We start from the raw sequence: 19,938 nt of genomic DNA on the forward strand, positions 1-19,938 counted from the left end.
CATAGCAGAGAATCTGGCTTCCCGTCACCCACCACTGGAACAGTCCATTCTCAGATATTTAGGCCCCGGCACCCAGGCAGAGGAGAGAGGTCCCGTAACAGAGAATCTGTCTTCATGTCAGCAGAGAATTAGTCTGCATGTCATAGCAGAGAATGAGGCTTCACGTCAGCCACCACTGCAACAGTCCATTGGCATATATTTAGGCCTAGCACACAGGCAGAGGAGAGAGGTCCCGTAACAGAGAATCTGGCTTCATGTCAGCAGAGAATCAGTCTGCATGTCATAGCAGAGAATGAGGCTTCACGTCAGCCACCACTGCAACAGTCCATTGGCATATATTTAGGCCCAGCACACACACAGGCAGAGGAGAGAGGTCCCGTAACAGAGAATCTGTCTTCATGTCAGCAGAGAATTAGTCTGCATGTCATAGCAGAGAATGAGGCTTCACGTCAGCCCACCACTGCAACAGTCCATTGGCATATATTTAGGCCTAGCACACAGGCAGAGCAGAGAGGTCCCGTAACAGACAATCTGGCTTCATGTCAGCAGAGAATCAGTCTGCATGTCATAGCAGAGAATGAGGCTTCACGTCACCCACCACTGCAACAGTCCATTGGCATATATTTAGGCCTAGCACACAGGCAGAGGAGAGAGGTCCCGTAACAGAGAATCTGTCTTCATGTCAGCAGAGAATCAGTCTGCATGTCATAGCAGAGAATGAGGCTTCACGTCAGCCACCACTGCAACAGTCCATTGGCATATATTTAGGCCCAGCACCCAGGCAGAGGAGGGAGGTCCCGTAACAGAGAATCTGTCTTCATGTCAGCAGAGAATTAGTCTGCATGTCATAGCAGAGAATGAGGCTTCACGTCAGCCACCACTGCAACAGTCCATTGGCATATATTTAGGCCCAGCACACACACAGGCAGAGGAGAGAGGTCCCGTAACAGAGAATCTGGCTTCATGTCAGCAGAGAATCAGTCTGCATGTCATAGCAGAGAATGAGGCTTCACGTCAGCCACCACTGCAACAGTCCATTGGCATATATTTAGGCCCAGCACACACACAGGCAGAGGAGAGAGGTCCCGTAACAGAGAATCTGGCTTCATGTCAGCAGAGAATCAGTCTGCATGTCATAGCAGAGAATGAGGCTTCACGTCAGCCACCACTGCAACAGTCCATTGGCATATATTTAGGCCCAGCACCCAGGCAGAGGAGGGAGGTCCCGTAACAGAGAATCTGTCTTCATGTCAGCAGAGAATTAGTCTGCATGTCATAGCAGAGAATGAGGCTTCACGTCAGCCACCACTGCAACAGTCCATTGGCATATATTTAGGCCCAGCACACACACAGGCAGAGGAGAGAGGTCCCGTAACAGAGAATCTGGCTTCATGTCAGCAGAGAATCAGTCTGCATGTCATAGCAGAGAATGAGGCTTCACGTCAGCCACCACTGCAACAGTCCATTGGCATATATTTAGGCCCAGCACACACACAGGCAGAGGAGAGAGGTCCCGTAACAGAGAATCTGGCTTCATGTCAGCAGAGAATCAGTCTGCATGTCATAGCAGAGAATGAGGCTTCACGTCAGCCACCACTGCAACAGTCCATTGGCATATATTTAGGCCCAGCACACACAGGCAGAGGAGAGAGGTCCCGTAACAGAGAATCTGGCTTCATGTCAGCAGAGAATCAGTCTGCATGTCATAGCAGAGAATGAGGCTTCACGTCAGCCACCACTGCAACAGTCCATTGGCATATATTTAGGCCCAGCACACCACAGGCAGAGGAGAGAGGTCCCGTAACAGAGAATCTGTCTTCATGTCAGCAGAGAATTAGTCTGCATGTCATAGCAGAGAATGAGGCTTCACGTCACCCACCACTGCAACAGTCCATTGGCATATATTTAGGCCTAGCACACAGGCAGAGCAGAGAGGTCCCGTAACAGACAATCTGGCTTCATGACAGCAGAGAATCAGTCTGCATGTCATAGCAGAGAATGAGGCTTCACGTCACCCACCACTGCAACAGTCCATTGGCATATATTTAGGCCTAGCACACAGGCAGAGCAGAGAGGTCCCGTAACAGACAATCTGGCTTCATGTCAGCAGAGAATCAGTCTGCATGTCATAGCAGAGAATGAGGCTTCACGTCACCCACCACTGCAACAGTCCATTGGCATATATTTAGGCCTAGCACACAGGCAGAGCAGAGAGGTCCCGTAACAGACAATCTGGCTTCATGACAGCAGAGAATCAGTCTGCATGTCATAGCAGAGAATGAGGCTTCACGTCACCCACCACTGCAACAGTCCATTGGCATATATTTAGGCCTAGCACACAGGCAGAGCAGAGAGGTCCCGTAACAGACAATCTGGCTTCATGTCAGCAGAGAATCAGTCTGCATGTCATAGCAGAGAATGAGGCTTCACGTCACCCACCACTGCAACAGTCCATTGGCATATATTTAGGCCTAGCACACAGGCAGAGCAGAGAGGTCCCGTAACAGACGATCTGGCTTCATGTCAGCAGAGAATCAGTCTGCATGTCATAGCAGAGAATCAGGCTTCACGTCAGCCACCACTGCAACAGTCCATTGTCATAAATTTAGGCCCAGCACCCAGGCAGAGGAGAGAGGTCCCGTAACAGACAATCTGGCTTCATGTCAGCAGAGAATTAGTCTGCATGTCATAGCAGAGAATCAGGCTTCATGTCAGCCACCACTGCAACAGTCCATTGGCATATATTTAGGCCTAGCACACAGGCAGAGGAGAGGTTCATTCAACTTTGGGTAGCATCGCAATATAATGGTAAAATGAAAATAAAAATAGGATTGAATGAGGAAGTGCCCTGGAGTCCAATAATATATGGTTATGGGGAGGTAGTTAATGTCTAATCTGGACAAGGGACGGACAGGTCCTGTGGGATCCATGCCTGGTTCATTTTTATGAACGTCAGCTTGTCCACATTGGCTGTAGACAGGCGGCTGCGTTTGTCTGTAATGACGCCCCCTGCCGTGCTGAATACACGTTCAGACAAAACGCTGGCTGCCGGGCAGGCCAGCACCTCCAAGGCATAAAAGGCTAGCTCTGGCCACGTGGACAATTTAGAGACCCAGAAGTTGAATGGGGCCGAACCATCAGTCAGTACGTGGAGGGGTGTGCACACGTACTGTTCCACCATGTTAGTGAAATGTTGCCTCCTGCTAACACGTTGCGTATCAGGTGGTGGTGCAGTTAGCTGTGGCGTGTTGACAAAAGTTTTCCACATCTCTGCCATGCTAACCCTGCCCTCAGAGGAGCTGGCCGTGACACAGCTGCCTTGGCGACCTCTTGCTCCTCCTCTGCCTTGGCCTTGGGCTTCCACTTGTTCCCCTGTGACATTTGGGAATGCTCTCAGTAGCGCGTCTACCAACGTGCGCTTGTACTCGCGCATCTTCCTATCACGCTCCAGTGCAGGAAGTAAGGTGGGCACATTGTCTTTGTAGCGTGGATCCAGCAGGGTGGCAACCCAGTAGTCCGCACAGGTTAAAATGTGGGCAACTCTGCTGTCGTTGCGCAGGCACTGCAGCATGTAGTCGCTCATGTGTGCCAGGCTGCCCAGGGGTAAGGACAAGCTGTCCTCTGTGGGAGGCGTATCGTCATCGTCCTGCCTTTCCCCCCAGCCACGCACCAGTGATGGACCCGAGCTGCGTTGGGTGCCACCCCGCTGTGACCATGCTTCATCCTCATCCTCCTCCACCTCCTCCTCATCCTCGTCCTCCTCGTCCTCCAGTAGTGGGCCCTGGCTGGCCACATTTGTACCTGGCCTCTGCTGTTGCAAAAAACCTCCCTCTGAGTCACTTCGAAGAGACTGGCCTGAAAGTGCTAAAAATGACCCCTCTTCCTCATCCTCCTCCTCCTCCTCCTGGGCCACCTCCTGTTCCATCATCGCCCTAAGTGTTTTCTCAAGGAGACATAGAAGTGGTATTGTAACGCTGATAACGGTGTCATCGCCACTGGCCATGTTGGTGGAGTACTCGAAACAGCGCAACAGGGCACACAGGTCTCGCATGGAGGCCCAGTCATTGGTGGTGAAGTGGTGCTGTTCTGTAGTGCGACTGACCCGTGCGTGCTGCAGCTGAAACTCCACTATGGCCTGCTGCTGCTCGCACAGTCTGTCCAGCATGTGCAAGGTGGAGTTCCACCTGGTGGGCACGTCGCATATGAGGCGGTGAGCGGGAAGGCCGAAGTTACGCTGTAGCGCAGACAGGCGAGCAGCGGCAGGATGTGAACGCCGGAAGCGCGAACAGACGGCCCGCACTTTATGCAGCAGCTCTGACATGTCGGGGTAGTTGTGAATGAACTTCTGCACCACCAAATTCAGCACATGCGCCAAGCAAGGGATGTGCGTCAAATTGGCTAGTCCCAGAGCTGCAACGAGATTTCGCCCATTATCACACACCACCAGGCCGGGCTTGAGGCTCACCGGCAGCAACCACTCGTCGGTCTGTTGTTCAATACCCCGCCACAACTCCTGTGCGGTGTGGGGCCTGTCCCCCAAACATATGAGTTTCAGAATGGCCTGCTGACGTTTACCCCGGGCTGTGCTGAAGTTGGTGGTGAAGGTGTGTGGCTGACTGGATGAGCAGGTGGAAGAAGAGGAGGAGGAAGCCGAGAAGGAGGAGGTGGCAACAGGAGGCAAAGAATGTTGCCCTGCGATCCTTGGCGGCGGCAGGACGTGCGCCAAACAGCTCTCCGCCTGGGGCCCAGCTGCCACTACATTTACCCAGTGTGCAGTTAGGGAGATATAGCGTCCCTGGCCGTGCTTACTGGTCCACGTATCTGTGGTTAGGTGGACCTTGCTACAGATGGCGTTGCGCAGTGCACACTTGATTTTATCGGATACTTGGTTGTGCAGGGAAGGCACGGCTCTCTTGGAGAAGTAGTGCCGGCTGGGAACAACATACTGTGGGACAGCAAGCGACATGAGCTGTTTGAAGCTGTCTGTGTCCACCAGCCTAAATGACAGCATTTCATAGGCCAGTAGTTTAGAAATGCTGGCATTCAGGGCCAGGGATCGAGGGTGGCTAGGTGGGAATTTACGCTTTCTATCAAATGTTTGTGAGATGGAGAGCTGAACGCTGGCGTGTGACATGGTTGAGACGCTTGGTGACGGAGGTGGTGGTGGTGGTGTTGGTGGTACATCCCCTGTTTGCTGGGCGGCAGGTGCCAACGTTCCTCCAGAGGCGGAGGAAGAGGCCGAGGCGGCAGCAGCAGAATAGGCCGAGGCGGCAGCAGCAGAAGAGGTAGCAGGGGGAGCCTGAGTGACTTCCTTGGTTTTAAGGTGTTTACTCCACTGCAGTTCATGCTTTGCATGCAGGTGCCTGGTCATGCAGGTTGTGCTCAGGTTCAGAACGTTAATGCCTCGCTTCAGGCTCTGATGGCACAGCGTGCAAACCACTCGGGTCTTGTCGTCAGCACATTGTTTGAAGAAGTGCCATGCCAGGGAACTCCTTGAAGCTGCCTTTGGGGTGCTCGGTCCCAGATGGCGGCGGTCAGTAGCAGGCGGAGTCTCTTGGCGGCGGGTGTTCTGCTTTTGCCCACTGCTCCCTCTTTTGCTACGCTGTTGGCTCGGTCTCACCACTGCCTCTTCCTCCGAACTGTGAAAGTCAGTGGCACGACCTTCATTCCATGTGGGGTCTAGGACCTCATCGTCCCCTGCATCGTCTTCCACCCAGTCTTGATCCCTGACCTCCTGTTCAGTCTGCACACTGCAGAAAGACGCAGCAGTTGGCACCTGTGTTTCGTCATCATCAGAGACATGCTGAGGTGGTATTCCCATGTCCTCATCATCAGGAAACATAAGTGGTTGTGCGTCAGTGCATTCTATGTCTTTCACCGCTGGGGAAGGGCTAGGTGGATGCCCTTGGGAAACCCTGCCAGCGGAGTCTTCAAACAGCATAAGAGACTGCTGCATAACTTGAGGCTGAGACAGTTTCCCTGGTATGCATGGGGGTGATGTGACAGACTGATGGGGTTGGTTTTCAGGCGCCATCTGTGCGCTTTCTGCAGAAGACTGGGTGGGAGATAATGTGAACGTGCTGGATCCACTGTCGGCCACCCAATTGACTAATGCCTGTACCTGCTCAGGCCTTACCATCCTTAGAACGGCATTGGGCCCCACCATATATCGCTGTAAATTCTGGCGGCTACTGGGACCTGAGGTAGTTGGTACACTAGGACGTGTGGATGTGGCAGAACGGCCACGTCCTCTCCCAGCACCAGAGGGTCCACTAACACCACCACGACCATGTCCACGTCCGCGTCCCTTACTAGATGTTTTTCTCATTGTTATGGTTCACCACAACAACAAATATATTATTTGGCCCAATGTATTGTATTCAAATTCAGCGGGATATAAATTTGAGGCCTAGTATTTAGGCGCTGGGTGACCGGTATGGATTTAGTGACAGAATTAGACTTGGAAATGCACAGAAGCGTGTGTGTGAAGTTATTCTGAATGACCCAATGTGCACCTTGAATATTATATACCCTTTTTGGGATAGATTTCAAATAGCTCTGATATAGCAGGAACCACTAAATTATGAAATTGCTAAATTGGGAATTGTACTTCAACCCAGAACAAAAAATGTGCTTTGACGGGCACTAAATAACTTTCCCAGCTACAACAGTACAGCGGTAACGAGAGATTTAGAGGGATTTAAATTTGAGGCCTAGTATTTAGGCGCTGGGTGACAGGTATGGGTTTAGTGACAGAATTAGACTTGGAAATACACAGTAGCGGGTGTGTGTGAAGTTATTCTGAATGACCCAATGTGCACCTTCAATATTATATACCCTTTTTGGGATAGATTTCAAATAGCTCTGATATAGCAGGAACCACTAAATTATGAAATTGCTAAATTGGGAATTGTACTTCAACCCAGAACAAAAAATGTGCTTTGACGGACACTAAATATCTTGCCCAGCAACAACAGTACAGCGGTGGGTAACGAGAGATTTAGAGGGATTTAAATTTGAGGCCTAGTATTTAGGCGCTGGGTCACCGGTATGGATTTAGTGACAGAATTAGACTTGGAAATGCACAGAAGCGTGTGTGTGAAGTTATTCTGAATGACCCTATGTGCACCTTCAATATTATATACCCTTTTAGGGATAGATTTCAAATAGCTCTGATATAGCAGAAACCACTAAATTATGAAATTGCTAAATTGGGAATTGTACTTCAACCCAGAACAAAAAATGTGCTTTGACGGACACTAAATATCTTGCCCAGCAACAACAGTACAGCGGTGGGTAACGAGAGATTTAGAGGGATTTAAATTTGAGGCCTAGTATTTAGGCGCTGGGTGACAGGTATGGGTTTAGTGACAGAATTAGACTTGGAAATACACAGTAGCGGGTGTGTGTGAAGTTATTCTGAATGACCCAATGTGCACCTTCAATATTATATACCCTTTTAGGGATAGATTTCAAATAGCTCTGATATAGCAGGAACCACTAAATTATGAAATTGCTAAATTGGGAATTGTACTTCAACCCAGAACAAAAAATGTGCTTTGACGGACACTAAATATCTTGCCCAGCAACAACAGTACAGCGGTGGGTAACGAGAGATTTAGAGGGATTTAAATTTGAGGCCTAGTATTTAGGCGCTGGGTCACCGGTATGGATTTAGTGACAGAATTAGACTTGGAAATGCACAGTAAGCGGTGTGTGTGAAGTTATTCTGAATGACCCTATGTGCACCTTCAATATTATATACCCTTTTAGGGATAGATTTCAAATAGCTCTGATATAGCAGAAACCACTAAATTATGAAATTGCTAAATTGGGAATTGTACTTCAACCCAGAACAAAAAATGTGCTTTGACGGACACTAAATATCTTGCCCAGCAACAACAGTACAGCGGTGGGTAACGAGAGATTTAGAGGGATTTAAATTTGAGGCCTAGTATTTAGGCGCTGGGTGACCGGTATGGATTTAGTGACAGAATTAGACTTGGAAATGCACAGTAAGCGGTGTGTGTGAAGTTATTCTGAATGACCCTATGTGCACCTTCAATATTATATACCCTTTTAGGGATAGATTTCAAATAGCTCTGATATAGCAGAAACCACTAAATTATGAAATTGCTAAATTGGGAATTGTACTTCAACCCAGAACAAAAAATGTGCTTTGACGGACACTAAATATCTTGCCCAGCTACAACAGTACAGCGGTGGGTAACGAGAGATTTAGAGGGATTTAAATTTGAGGCCTAGTATTTAGGCGCTGGGTGACCGGTATGGATTTAGTGACAGAATTAGACTTGGAAATACACAGTAGCGGGTGTGTGTGAAGTTATTCTGAATGACCCAATGTGCACCTTCAATATTATATACCCTTTTAGGGATAGATTTCAAATAGCTCTGATATAGCAGAAACCACTAAATTATGAAATTGCTAAATTGGGAATTGTACTTCAACCCAGAACAAAAAATGTGCTTTGACGGACACTAAATATCTTGCCCAGCAACAACAGTACAGCGGTGGGTAACGAGAGATTTAGAGGGATTTAAATTTGAGGCCTAGTATTTAGGCGCTGGGTGACAGGTATGGGTTTAGTGACAGAATTAGACTTGGAAATACACAGTAGCGGGTGTGTGTGAAGTTATTCTGAATGACCCAATGTGCACCTTCAATATTATATACCCTTTTTGGGATAGATTTCAAATAGCTCTGATATAGCAGGAACCACTAAATTATGAAATTGCTAAATTGGGAATTGTATTTCAACCCAGAACAAGAAATGTGCTTGAACGGACACTAAATAACTCGCCCAGCTACAGCACTAGGGACAGATTTAGCTGGATATAAATTTGAGGCCTAGTATTTAGGCGCTGGGTGACCGGTATGGATTTAGTGACAGAATTAGACTGGGATATGGCCAAAAAATGAACAGACTATTGCTGGTTAAATGCACTTGGTGTGACAGCTTCACCCTGATGTAGGCTTTAGCCAAAAAACAACCACACCATTGAGGGTTAAATGCACTTGGTGACAGGCGCAGCTTGCCCCTGATTTTGTATATGGCCAAAAAATGAACAGACTATTGCTGGTTAAATGCACTTGGTGTGACAGCTTCACCCTGATGTAGGCTTTAGCCAAAAAACAACCACACCATTGAGGGTTAAATGCACTTGGTGACAGGCGCAGCTTGCCCCTGATTTTGTATATGGCCAAAAAATGAACAGACTATTGCTGGTTAAATGCACTTGGTGTGACAGCTTCACCCTGATGTAGGCTTTAGCCAAAAAACAACCACACCATTGAGGGTTAAATGCACTTGGTGACAGGCGCAGCTTGCCCCTGATTTTGTATATGGCCAAAAAATGAACAGACTATTGCTGGTTAAATGCACTTGGTGTGACAGCTTCACCCTGATGTAGGCTTTAGCCAAAAAACAACCACACCATTGAGGGTTAAATGCACTTGGTGACAGGCGCAGCTTGCCCCTGATTTTGTATATGGCCAAAAAATGAACAGACTATTGCTGGTTAAATGCACTTGGTGTGACAGCTTCACCCTGATGTAGGCTTTAGCCAAAAAACAACCACACCATTGAGGGTTAAATGCACTTGGTCGCAGCTTGTGCTGGCGCACCACAAGACACAAAATGGCCGCCGATCACCCCAGAAAAATGAGACTGACAAACGGTCTGTGCAGCCTAAAAACAGTGAGCAATTGAGGATCAGCAGCTCAATGATCCACAGCTGCAGATCGATCAGTTAATCAAGTCCTTTGGAGGAGTTAATCTGCCTAATCTCGCCCTACTGTCGCAGCCGCAACCTCTCCCTACGCTAATCAGAGCAGAGTGACGGGCGGCGCTATGTGACTCCAGCTTAAATAGAGGCTGGGTCACATGGTGCTCTGGCCAATCACAGCCATGCCAATAGTAGGCATGGCTGTGATGGCCTCTTGGGGCAAGTAGTATGACGCTTGTTGATTGGCTGCTTTGCAGCCTTTCAAAAAGCGCCAAGAAAGCGTCACAAAAGCGCGAAGAAAGCGACGAACACCGAACCCGAACCCGGACTTTTACGAAAATGTCCGGGTTCGGGTCCGTGTCACGGACACCCCAAAATTCGGTACGAACCCGAACTATACAGTTCGAGTTCGCTCATCCCTATTCATAATAGCATTGATATTCAAAGATTTTAGGTTCAAATCCCTCCAGAGTCAAATCTGATAAGAATTATGAAGATAAATCGATACGAACAGTGCTTGTTAAAAATTGGTGCATTTCTAAATTAGCTTCAGTTAAAGAAAGGGAGAAAGCAAAGCATAGGTACCTATGGGGAACGGCAAGTTTGCAAGTGCCTATCCTGTTTAATTATTGATTAAGAACACATGTTCTTTGATATTCTTCCAACATATTTTGATTGATCCGTTTTAAAGGGATTACAATCCCTTGGAATCCAATGGACCGATTTTGGTCAAGAAAGTTGACTGCCACAAGAACAAATGTGTGCCTACTGGCTCTGTGGCGCAATGGATAGCGCATTGGACTTCTAGAATAATCTGTAGTGATTCAAAGGTTGTGGGTTCGAGTCCCACCAGAGTCGACTTTTGTATCACGCGTCTAATTAGAACTTTGTCGATAGCTTTAGATTATCGTAAAATGAGACAAACGAAAAACTCTAGACAGCAGCCGTGGGCACGAGTGTTGAGCTAAAACTTACCTGGGCCTTTCTTTTTCCGAGTAAACTATGAGGACAGCTCCCTTTTGTTAATTTTTAAGATGACTGTTATTGCATAGTACTGAAAATGCTGGATTCATATAGATCTATCTTGTAACCAAGAAGTGAAATGAGCCATTTGATGTCTGTCGCATGTCTCTAAAAGATTGCCCACTTGAAGATATTTTTGAGAAGTCCTTAATTTACAAAAAGCAAGAATTATTTGTATTAAAACTCTTCAAAAGTCTTGGGAAACCAGGCCAAGAGGAGGTCAATTAGTGCAACCGATCTCACCTGGTATGTTCATAATAGCATTGATATTCAAAGATTTTAGGTTCAAATCCCTCCAGAGTCAAATCTGATAAGAATTATGAAGATAAATCGATACGAACAGTGCTTGTTAAAAATTGGTGCATTTCTAAATTAGCTTCAGTTAAAGAAAGGGAGAAAGCAAAGCATAGGTACCTATGGGGAACGGCAAGTTTGCAAGTGCCTATCCTGTTTAATTATTGATTAAGAACACATGTTCTTTGATATTCTTCCAACATATTTTGATTGATCCGTTTTGAAGGGATTACAATCCCTTGCAATCCAATGGACCGATTTTGGTCAAGAACGTTGACTGCCACAAGAACAAATGTGTGCCTACTGGCTCTGTGGCGCAATGGATAGCGCATTGGACTTCTAGAATAATCTGTAGTGATTCAAAGGTTGTGGGTTCGAGTCCCACCAGAGTCGACTTTTGTATCACGCGTCTAATTAGAACTTTGTCGATAGCTTTAGATTATCGTAAAATGAGACAAACGAAAAACTCTAGACAGCAGCCGTGGGCACGAGTGTTGAGCTAAAACTTACCTGGGCCTTTCTTTTTCCGAGTAAACTATGAGGACAGCTCCCTTTTGTTAATTTTTAAGATGACTGTTATTGCATAGTACTGAAAATGCTGGATTCATATAGATCTATCTTGTAACCAAGAAGTGAAATGAGCCATTTGATGTCTGTCGCATGTCTCTAAAAGATTGCCCACTTGAAGATATTTTTGAGAAGTCCTTAATTTACAAAAAGCAAGAATTATTTGTATTAAAACTCTTCAAAAGTCTTGGGAAACCAGGCCAAGAGGAGGTCAATTAGTGCAACCGATCTCACCTGGTATGTTCATAATAGCATTGATATTCAAAGATTTTAGGTTCAAATCCCTCCAGAGTCAAATCTGATAAGAATTATGAAGATAAATCGATACGAACAGTGCTTGTTAAAAATTGGTGCATTTCTAAATTAGCTTCAGTTAAAGAAAGGGAGAAAGCAAAGCATAGGTACCTATGGGGAACGGCAAGTTTGCAAGTGCCTATCCTGTTTAATTATTGATTAAGAACACATGTTCTTTGATATTCTTCCAACATATTTTGATTGATCCGTTTTGAAGGGATTACAATCCCTTGCAATCCAATGGACCGATTTTGGTCAAGAACAGTTGACTGCCACAAGAACAAATGTGTGCCTACTGGCTCTGTGGCGCAATGGATAGCGCATTGGACTTCTAGAATAATCTGTAGTGATTCAAAGGTTGTGGGTTCGAGTCCCACCAGAGTCGACTTTTGTATCACGCGTCTAATTAGAACTTTGTCGATAGCTTTAGATTATCGTAAAATGAGACAAACGAAAAACTCTAGACAGCAGCCGTGGGCACGAGTGTTGAGCTAAAACTTACCTGGGCCTTTCTTTTTCCGAGTAAACTATGAGGACAGCTCCCTTTTGTTAATTTTTAAGATGACTGTTATTGCATAGTACTGAAAATGCTGGATTCATATAGATCTATCTTGTAACCAAGAAGTGAAATGAGCCATTTGATGTCTGTCGCATGTCTCTAAAAGATTGCCCACTTGAAGATATTTTTGAGAAGTCCTTAATTTACAAAAAGCAAGAATTATTTGTATTAAAACTCTTCAAAAGTCTTGGGAAACCAGGCCAAGAGGAGGTCAATTAGTGCAACCGATCTCACCTGGTATGTTCATAATAGCATTGATATTCAAAGATTTTAGGTTCAAATCCCTCCAGAGTCAAATCTGATAAGAATTATGAAGATAAATCGATACGAACAGTGCTTGTTAAAAATTGGTGCATTTCTAAATTAGCTTCAGTTAAAGAAAGGGAGAAAGCAAAGCATAGGTACCTATGGGGAACGGCAAGTTTGCAAGTGCCTATCCTGTTTAATTATTGATTAAGAACACATGTTCTTTGATATTCTTCCAACATATTTTGATTGATCCGTTTTGAAGGGATTACAATCCCTTGCAATCCAATAGACCGATTTTGGTCAAGAACGTTGACTGCCACAAGAACAAACGTGTGCCTACTGGCTCTGTGGCGCAATGGATAGCACTTTGGACTTCTAGAATAATCTCTAGTGATTCAAAGGTTGTGGGTTCGAGTCCCACCAGAGTCGACTTTTGTATCACGCGTCTAATTAGAACTTTGTCGATAGCTGGGGCTATCGACAAATGGACCGATTTTGGTCAAGAACATTGACTGCCACAAGAACAAAAGTGTACCTACTGGCTCTGTAGCACAATGGATAGCACATTGGTATTCTAGAATAATCTGTAGTGATTCAAAGGTTGTGGGTTCGAGTCCCACCAGAGTCGACTTTTGTATCACGCGTCTAATTAGAACTTTGTCGATAGCTTTAGATTATCGTAAAATGAGACTAATGAAAAACTCTAGACAGCAGCCGTGGGCACGAGTGTTGAGCTAAAACTTACCTGGGCCTTTCTTTTTCCGAGTAAACTATGAGGACAGCTCCCTTTTGTTAATTTTTAAGATGACTGTTATTGCATAGTACTGAAAATGTTGGATTCATATATCTATCTTGTAACCAAGAAGTGAAATGAGCCATTTGATGTCTGTCGCATGTCTCTAAAAGATTGCCCACTTGAAGATATTTTTGAGAAGTCCTTAATTTACAAAAAGCAAGAATTATTTGTATTAAAACTCTTCAAAAGTCTTGGGAAACCAGGCCAAGAGGAGGTCAATTAGTGCAACCGATCTCACCTGGTATGTTATAATAGCATTGATATTCAAAGATTTTAGGTTCAAATCCCTCCAGAGTCAAATCTGATAAGAATTATGAAGATAAATCGATACGAACAGTGCTTGTTAAAAATTGGTGCATTTCTAAATTAGCTTCTGTTAAAGAAAGGGAGAAAGCAAAGCATAGGTACCTATGGGGAACGGCAAGTTTGCAAGTGCCTATCCTGTTTAATTATTGATTAAGAACACATGTTCTTTGATATTCTTCCAACATGTTTTGATTGATCCGTTTTGAAAGGATTACAATCCCTTGCAATCCAATGGACCGATTTTGGTCAAGAACGTTGACTGCCACAAGAACAAATGTGTGACTACTGGCTCTGTGGCGCAATGGATAGCGCATTGGACTTCTAGAATAATCTGTAGTGATTCAAAGGTTGTGCGTTCGAGTCCCACCAGAGTCAACTTTTGTATCACGCGTCTAATTAGAACTTTGTCGATAGCTTTAGATTATCGTAAAATTAGACAAACGAAAAACTCTAGACAGCAGCCGTGGGCACGAGTGTTGAGCTAAAACTTACCTGGGCCTTTCTTTTTCCGAGTAAACTATGAGGACAGCTCCCTTTTGTTAATTTTTAAGATGACTGTTATTGCATAGTACTGAAAATGCTGGATTCATATAGATCTATCTTGTAACTAAGAAGTGAAATGAGCCATTTGATGTCTGTCGCATGTCTCTAAAAGATTGCCCACTTGAAGATATTTTTGAGAAGTTCTTAATTTACAAAAAGCAAGAATTATTTGTATTAAAACTCTTCAAAAGTCTTGGGAAACCAGGCCAAGAGGAGGTCAATTAGTGCAACCGATCTCACCTGGTATGTTCATAATAGCATTGATATTCAAAGATTTTAGGTTCAAATCCCTCCAGAGTCAAATCTGATAAGAATTATGAAGATAAATCGATACGAACAGTGCTTGTTAAAAATTGGTGCATTTCTAAATTAGCTTCAGTTAAGGAAAGGGAGAAAGCAAAGCTTAGGAACCTATGGGGAACGCCAAGTTTGCAAGTGCCTATCCTGTTTAATTATTGATTAAGAACACATGTTCTTTGATATTCTTCCAACATATTTTTATTGATCTGTTTTGAAGGAATTACAATCCCTTGGAATCCAATGGACCGATTTTGGTCAAGAACGTTGACTGCCACAAGAACAAATGTGTGACTACTGGCTCTGTGGCGCAATGGATAGCGCATTGGACTTCTAGAATAATCTGTAGTGATTCAAAGGTTGTGGGTTCGAGTCCCACCAGAGTCAACTTTTGTATCACGCGTCTAATTAGAACTTTGTCGATAGCTTTAGATTATCCTAAAATGAGACAAACGAAAAACTCTAGACAGCAGCCGTGGGCACGAGTGTTGAGCTAAAACTTACCTGGGCCTTTCTTTTTCCGAGTAAACTATGAGGACAGCTCCCTTTTGTTAATTTTTAAGATGACTGTTATTGCATAGTACTGAAAATGCTGGATTCATATAGATCTATCTTGTAACCAAGAAGTGAAATGAGCCATTTGATGTCTGTCGCATGTCTCTAAAAGATTGCCCACTTGAAGATATTTTTGAGAAGTTCTTAATTTAAAAAAAGCAAGAATTATTTGTATTAAAACTCTTCAAAAGTCTTGGGAAACCAGGCCAAGAGGAGGTCAATTAGTGCAACCGATCTCACCTGGTATGTTCATAATAGCATTGATATTCAAAGATTTTAGGTTCAAATCCCTCCAGAGTCAAATCTGATAAGAATTATGAAGATAAATCGATACGAACAGTGCTTGTTAAAAATTGGTGCATTTCTAAATTAGCTTCAGTTAAGGAAAGGGAGAAAGCAAAGCTTAGGAACCTATGGGGAACGGCAAGTTTGCAAGTGCCTATCCTGTTTAATTATTGATTAAGAACACATGTTCTTTGATATTCTTCCAACATATTTTTATTGATCTGTTTTGAAGGAATTACAATCCCTTGGAATCCAATGGACCGATTTTGGTCAAGAACGTTGACTGCCACAAGAACAAAAGTGAGCCTACTGGCTCTGTGGCGCAATGGATAGCGCATTGGACTTCTAGAATAATCTGTAGTGATTCAAAGGTTGTGGGTTCAAGTCGGATAAAATCAAGTGTGCACTGTACCACGCCATCTGTGGCAAGGTCCAACTAACCACAGATACGTGGACCAGTAAGCACGGCCAGGGATGCTATATCTCTCTTACTGCACACTGGGTAAATGTAGTAGCGGCTGGGCCCCAGGCAGAGAGCTGTTTGGCGCATGCCCTTCTGCCGCCAAGGATCGCAGGGCATCATTCTTTGCCTCCTGTTGCTTCCTCTTCCTACTCGGCTTCCTCCTCCTCTTCTACCACCTCCTCATCCGGTCAGCGACAGACCTTCACCACCAACTTCAGCACAGCCTGGGGTAAACGTCAGCAGGCCATTCTGAAACTGATGTGTTTGGGGGACAGGCCCCACACCACTCAGGAGTTGTGGCGAGGAATAGAACAACAGACCTATTAGTGGTTGCTGCCAGTGGGCCTCAAGCCCTGGTGGTGTGCGATAATGGGCGAAATCTCGTTGCAGCTCTGGGATTAGCCGGTTTGACGCACATCCCTTGCCTGGCGCATGTGCTGAATTTGGTGGTGCAGAAATTAATTCACAACTACCCCGACATGTCTGACCTGCTGCATAAAGTGCGGGCGTAACTTCGGCCTTCCACTCACCGCCTCATATGCGACGTGCCCGACGTGCCCACCAGGTGGAACTCCACCTTGCACATGCTGGAGAGACTGTGCGAGCAGCAGCAGTCCATAGTGGAGTTTCAGCTTTAGCACGCACGGGTGAGTCGCACTGCGGAACAGCACCACTTCACCACCAATGACTGGGCCTGTGTGCCCTGTTGCGCTGTTTCGAGTACTCCACCAACATGGCCAGTGGCGATGACGCAGTTATCAGCGTTACAATATCACTTCTATGTCTCATTGAGAAAACACTTAGGGCAGTGGTGGCGAACCTATGGCACAGGTGCCAGAGATGGCACTCAGAGTCCTCTCTGTGGGCACCCGGCACCCTGGAAAAATGTCTATGGTGTACCAATATGCCTTAGGCTTTTCCTACATTTATCAATACACGGCGCACTATGAACAGCGCCGGCAGCGCACTAAATGTAGGCAGCCTACAGCTAAATGATTACGTACATGGAAGAAAATGCCTTGTTGGCACTTTTCGATAAATGAGTGGGTTTTGGGATGCAGTTTGGGCACTTGGTCTGTAAAAGGTTCACCATCACTGGGGCGATGATGGAAGAGGATGTGGCCCAGGACGAGGAAGAGGGGTTATCTCTAACACTTTCAGGCCAGTCTTTTAGAAGTGGCTCAGAAAGAGGATTTTTGCAACAGCAGAGGCCAGGTACAAACTACTGGAGGACGAGGAGGATGAGGAGGAGGATGGGGATGAAGCATGTTCACAGCGGGGTGGTATCCAACGCAGCTCAGGACCATGACTGGTGCATGCCTGGGGGGATACGGAGGACGCAGACGATACGCCTCCCACAAAGGACAGCTTTTCCTTACTTCTGGGCATCCTGGCACACATGAGCAACTACATGCTGCAGTGCCTGCACAACGACAGCAGAGTTGCCCACATTTTAACGTGTGCTGACTACTAGGTGGCCACCCTGCTGGATCCCCGTTACAAAGACAATGTGCTGTCCTTAATTCCCTCACTGGAGCGTGGTCGGAAGATGCGCGACTACGGGTGCACGCTGGTAGACGCGCTCCTGAAAGTATTCCCGACTGATGCCGGGGGACAAATGGAAGCACAAGGCGAAGGCAGGGGAGGAGGAAGAGGTCGCCAATGCAGCTGTGATAGCGCCAGCACCTCAGAAGGCAGGGTTAGCATGGCCGACATGTAGAAAAGCTTTGTCACCTCGTCGCAACAACAGGCCCCAACTGCTGATATGGCGCGTGTTAGCAGGAGGCAGCATTTGAACAACATGGTGGAACAGTACCTGTGCACACGCCTACACGTACTGACTGATGGTTCTGCCCCATTCAACTTCTGGGTCTCCAAATTGTCCACATGGCCAGAGCTTGCCCTGTATGCCTTGGAGGTGATGGCCTGCCCTGCAGCCAGTGTACTCTCTGAACGTGTATTTAGCACGGCAGGAGGCGTCATTACAGTCAGATGCAGCTGCCTGTCTACAGCCAACGTGGACAAGCTCACGTTCATTAAAATGAACCAGGCTTGGATCCCACAAGATTTGTCTGTACCTGTGCAGAATAGACATTTATACCACCATCAAACATACATTCTTGTACTCAAGTCAAGTGCAATGATTCTTTGTCCCAATATTTTGGGGGCTACCTACCCCAATAAAAAATAAAAATAAAATAAAAATGAACATTGTTGGCTTCCTGTTCCTCCTCTATTGCTGCCTCCACCTACAACACCACATTCACCACCTCCTCAACCTCCGACTCCATATCCACCTCCTTCAATAAGTTGCAGGTTAATAATTTGTGATTTTTAGTTATTTTATTTCATTTTAAGTTATTTCCCTATCCACATTTGTTTGTAGAGCAGTTGCCATGCTCTTAAGCACATTTTACTACCCTTTACATCCCTTAAGCCTTTTCAAGAACTACTTTAGAGCCATTTTAATGCAAAAAAGGGCCAATTTTAGTGCCCTAAATTGAAAAAATTCTTATTTTCAATTGTCGGGTGATATTTTACCATTGTACCTGTTGTGACAGGGGCCTAAATCTCTCAAAATCCTCTGTTGTATTGCTGTTTCGAGTACTGCACCAACATGGCCAGTGGCGATGACGCCGTTATCAGCGTTACAATACCACTTCTATGTCTCATTGAGGGTGACATGAAACCACTTTTGCCGTAAAATGAACCCCTGCAGTGCCTGGTGGACAGGGGCCTAAATCTCTCAAAATCGTCTGTTCTATTGCTGGGTGACATGAACCCCCTTTTGCTGTGAATGAACTCCTGCTGTGCCTGGTTGACAGGGGCCTAAATCTCTCAAAATCCTCTGTTCTATTGCTGGGTGACATGAACCCCCTTTTCCCTTGAATGAACCCCTGCTGTGCCTGGGTGACAGGAGCATAAATCTCTCAAAATACTCTGTTCTATTGCTGGGTGACATGAACCACCTTTTCCCTTGAATGAACCCCTGCTGTGCCTGGGTGACAGGAGCATAAATCTCTCAAAATCCTCTGTTCTATTGCTGGGTGACATGAACCCCCTTTTCCCTTGAATGAACCCCTGCTGTGCCTGGGTGACAGGAGCATAAATCTCTCAAAATCATCTGTTCTATTGCTGGGTGACATGAACCCCCATTTGACGTAATCCGGCCCCTGCTGTGCCTGGGTGACAGGGGCATAAATCTCTCAAAATCATCTGTTCTATTGCTGGGTGACATGAACCTTCTTTTGCCGTAAATGAACCCCTGCAGTGCCTGGGTGACAGGGGCCTAAATCTCTCAAAATCATCTGTTCTATTGCTGGGTGACATGAACCCCCTTTTGCCGTGAATGAACCCCTGCTCTGCATTGCTGAAAGGGGCCTAAATCTCTCAAAATACTCTGTTGTATTGTTGGGTGACATGATCCCCCTTTTGCTGTGAATGAACGCCTGCTCTGCATTGCTGACAGGGGCCTAAATCTCGCAAAATCCTCTGTTCTATTGCTGGGTGACATGAACCCCCTTTTGCTGTGAATGAACCCATGCTCTGCATTGCTGACAGAGGCCTAAATCTCTCAAAATCCTCTGTTGTATTGTTGGGTGACATGATCCCCCTTTTGCCGTGAATGAACCCCTGCTCTGCATTGCTGACAGGGGCATAAATCTCTCAAAATCCTCTGTTCTATTGCTGGGTGACATGAACCCCCTTTTGCCGTGAATGAAGCCCTGCTGTGCCTGGTTGACATGGGCCTAAATCTATCAAAATCATCTGTTCTATTGCTGGGTGACATGAACCCCCTTTTGCTGTGAATGAACCCCTGTTCTGCATTGCTGACAGGGGCCTAAATCTCTCAAAATCCTCTGTTCTATTGCTGTGTGACATGAACCCCCTTTTGCCATGAATGAACCCCTGCTGTGCGTTGGTGACAGGGGCCTAAATCTCGCAAAATCCTCTGTTCTA

The 19,938-nt window shown here is 45.8% G+C and overlaps 6 non-coding genes across 6 annotated transcripts; all 6 read left to right on the forward strand.

Annotated features, from left to right (window-relative positions):
• Positions 1–10,517: 10,517 nt before the first annotated feature.
• Positions 10,518–10,605, forward strand: TRNAR-UCU. Its single transcript is given in 2 exon segments — positions 10,518–10,554; positions 10,570–10,605. It is a non-coding gene; the product is annotated as a tRNA-Arg (tRNA).
• Positions 10,606–11,369: 764 nt separating this feature from the next.
• On the forward strand, positions 11,370–11,457 carry TRNAR-UCU. Its single transcript is given in 2 exon segments — positions 11,370–11,406; positions 11,422–11,457. It is a non-coding gene; the product is annotated as a tRNA-Arg (tRNA).
• Positions 11,458–12,222: 765 nt separating this feature from the next.
• TRNAR-UCU lies at positions 12,223–12,310 on the forward strand. The gene is given in 2 exon segments: positions 12,223–12,259; positions 12,275–12,310. It is a non-coding gene; the product is annotated as a tRNA-Arg (tRNA).
• A 764-nt stretch (positions 12,311–13,074) lies between these two features.
• TRNAR-UCU lies at positions 13,075–13,162 on the forward strand. The gene is given in 2 exon segments: positions 13,075–13,111; positions 13,127–13,162. It is a non-coding gene; the product is annotated as a tRNA-Arg (tRNA).
• Positions 13,163–14,122: 960 nt separating this feature from the next.
• On the forward strand, positions 14,123–14,210 carry TRNAR-UCU. The gene is given in 2 exon segments: positions 14,123–14,159; positions 14,175–14,210. It is a non-coding gene; the product is annotated as a tRNA-Arg (tRNA).
• A 764-nt stretch (positions 14,211–14,974) lies between these two features.
• Positions 14,975–15,062, forward strand: TRNAR-UCU. Its single transcript is given in 2 exon segments — positions 14,975–15,011; positions 15,027–15,062. It is a non-coding gene; the product is annotated as a tRNA-Arg (tRNA).
• Positions 15,063–19,938: the final 4,876 nt, after the last annotated feature.

The sequence above is a fragment of the Bufo gargarizans genome, chromosome 4 (genome assembly GCF_014858855.1).
Source record: "Bufo gargarizans isolate SCDJY-AF-19 chromosome 4, ASM1485885v1, whole genome shotgun sequence".
Taxonomy (NCBI): Eukaryota; Metazoa; Chordata; class Amphibia; order Anura; family Bufonidae; genus Bufo; species Bufo gargarizans.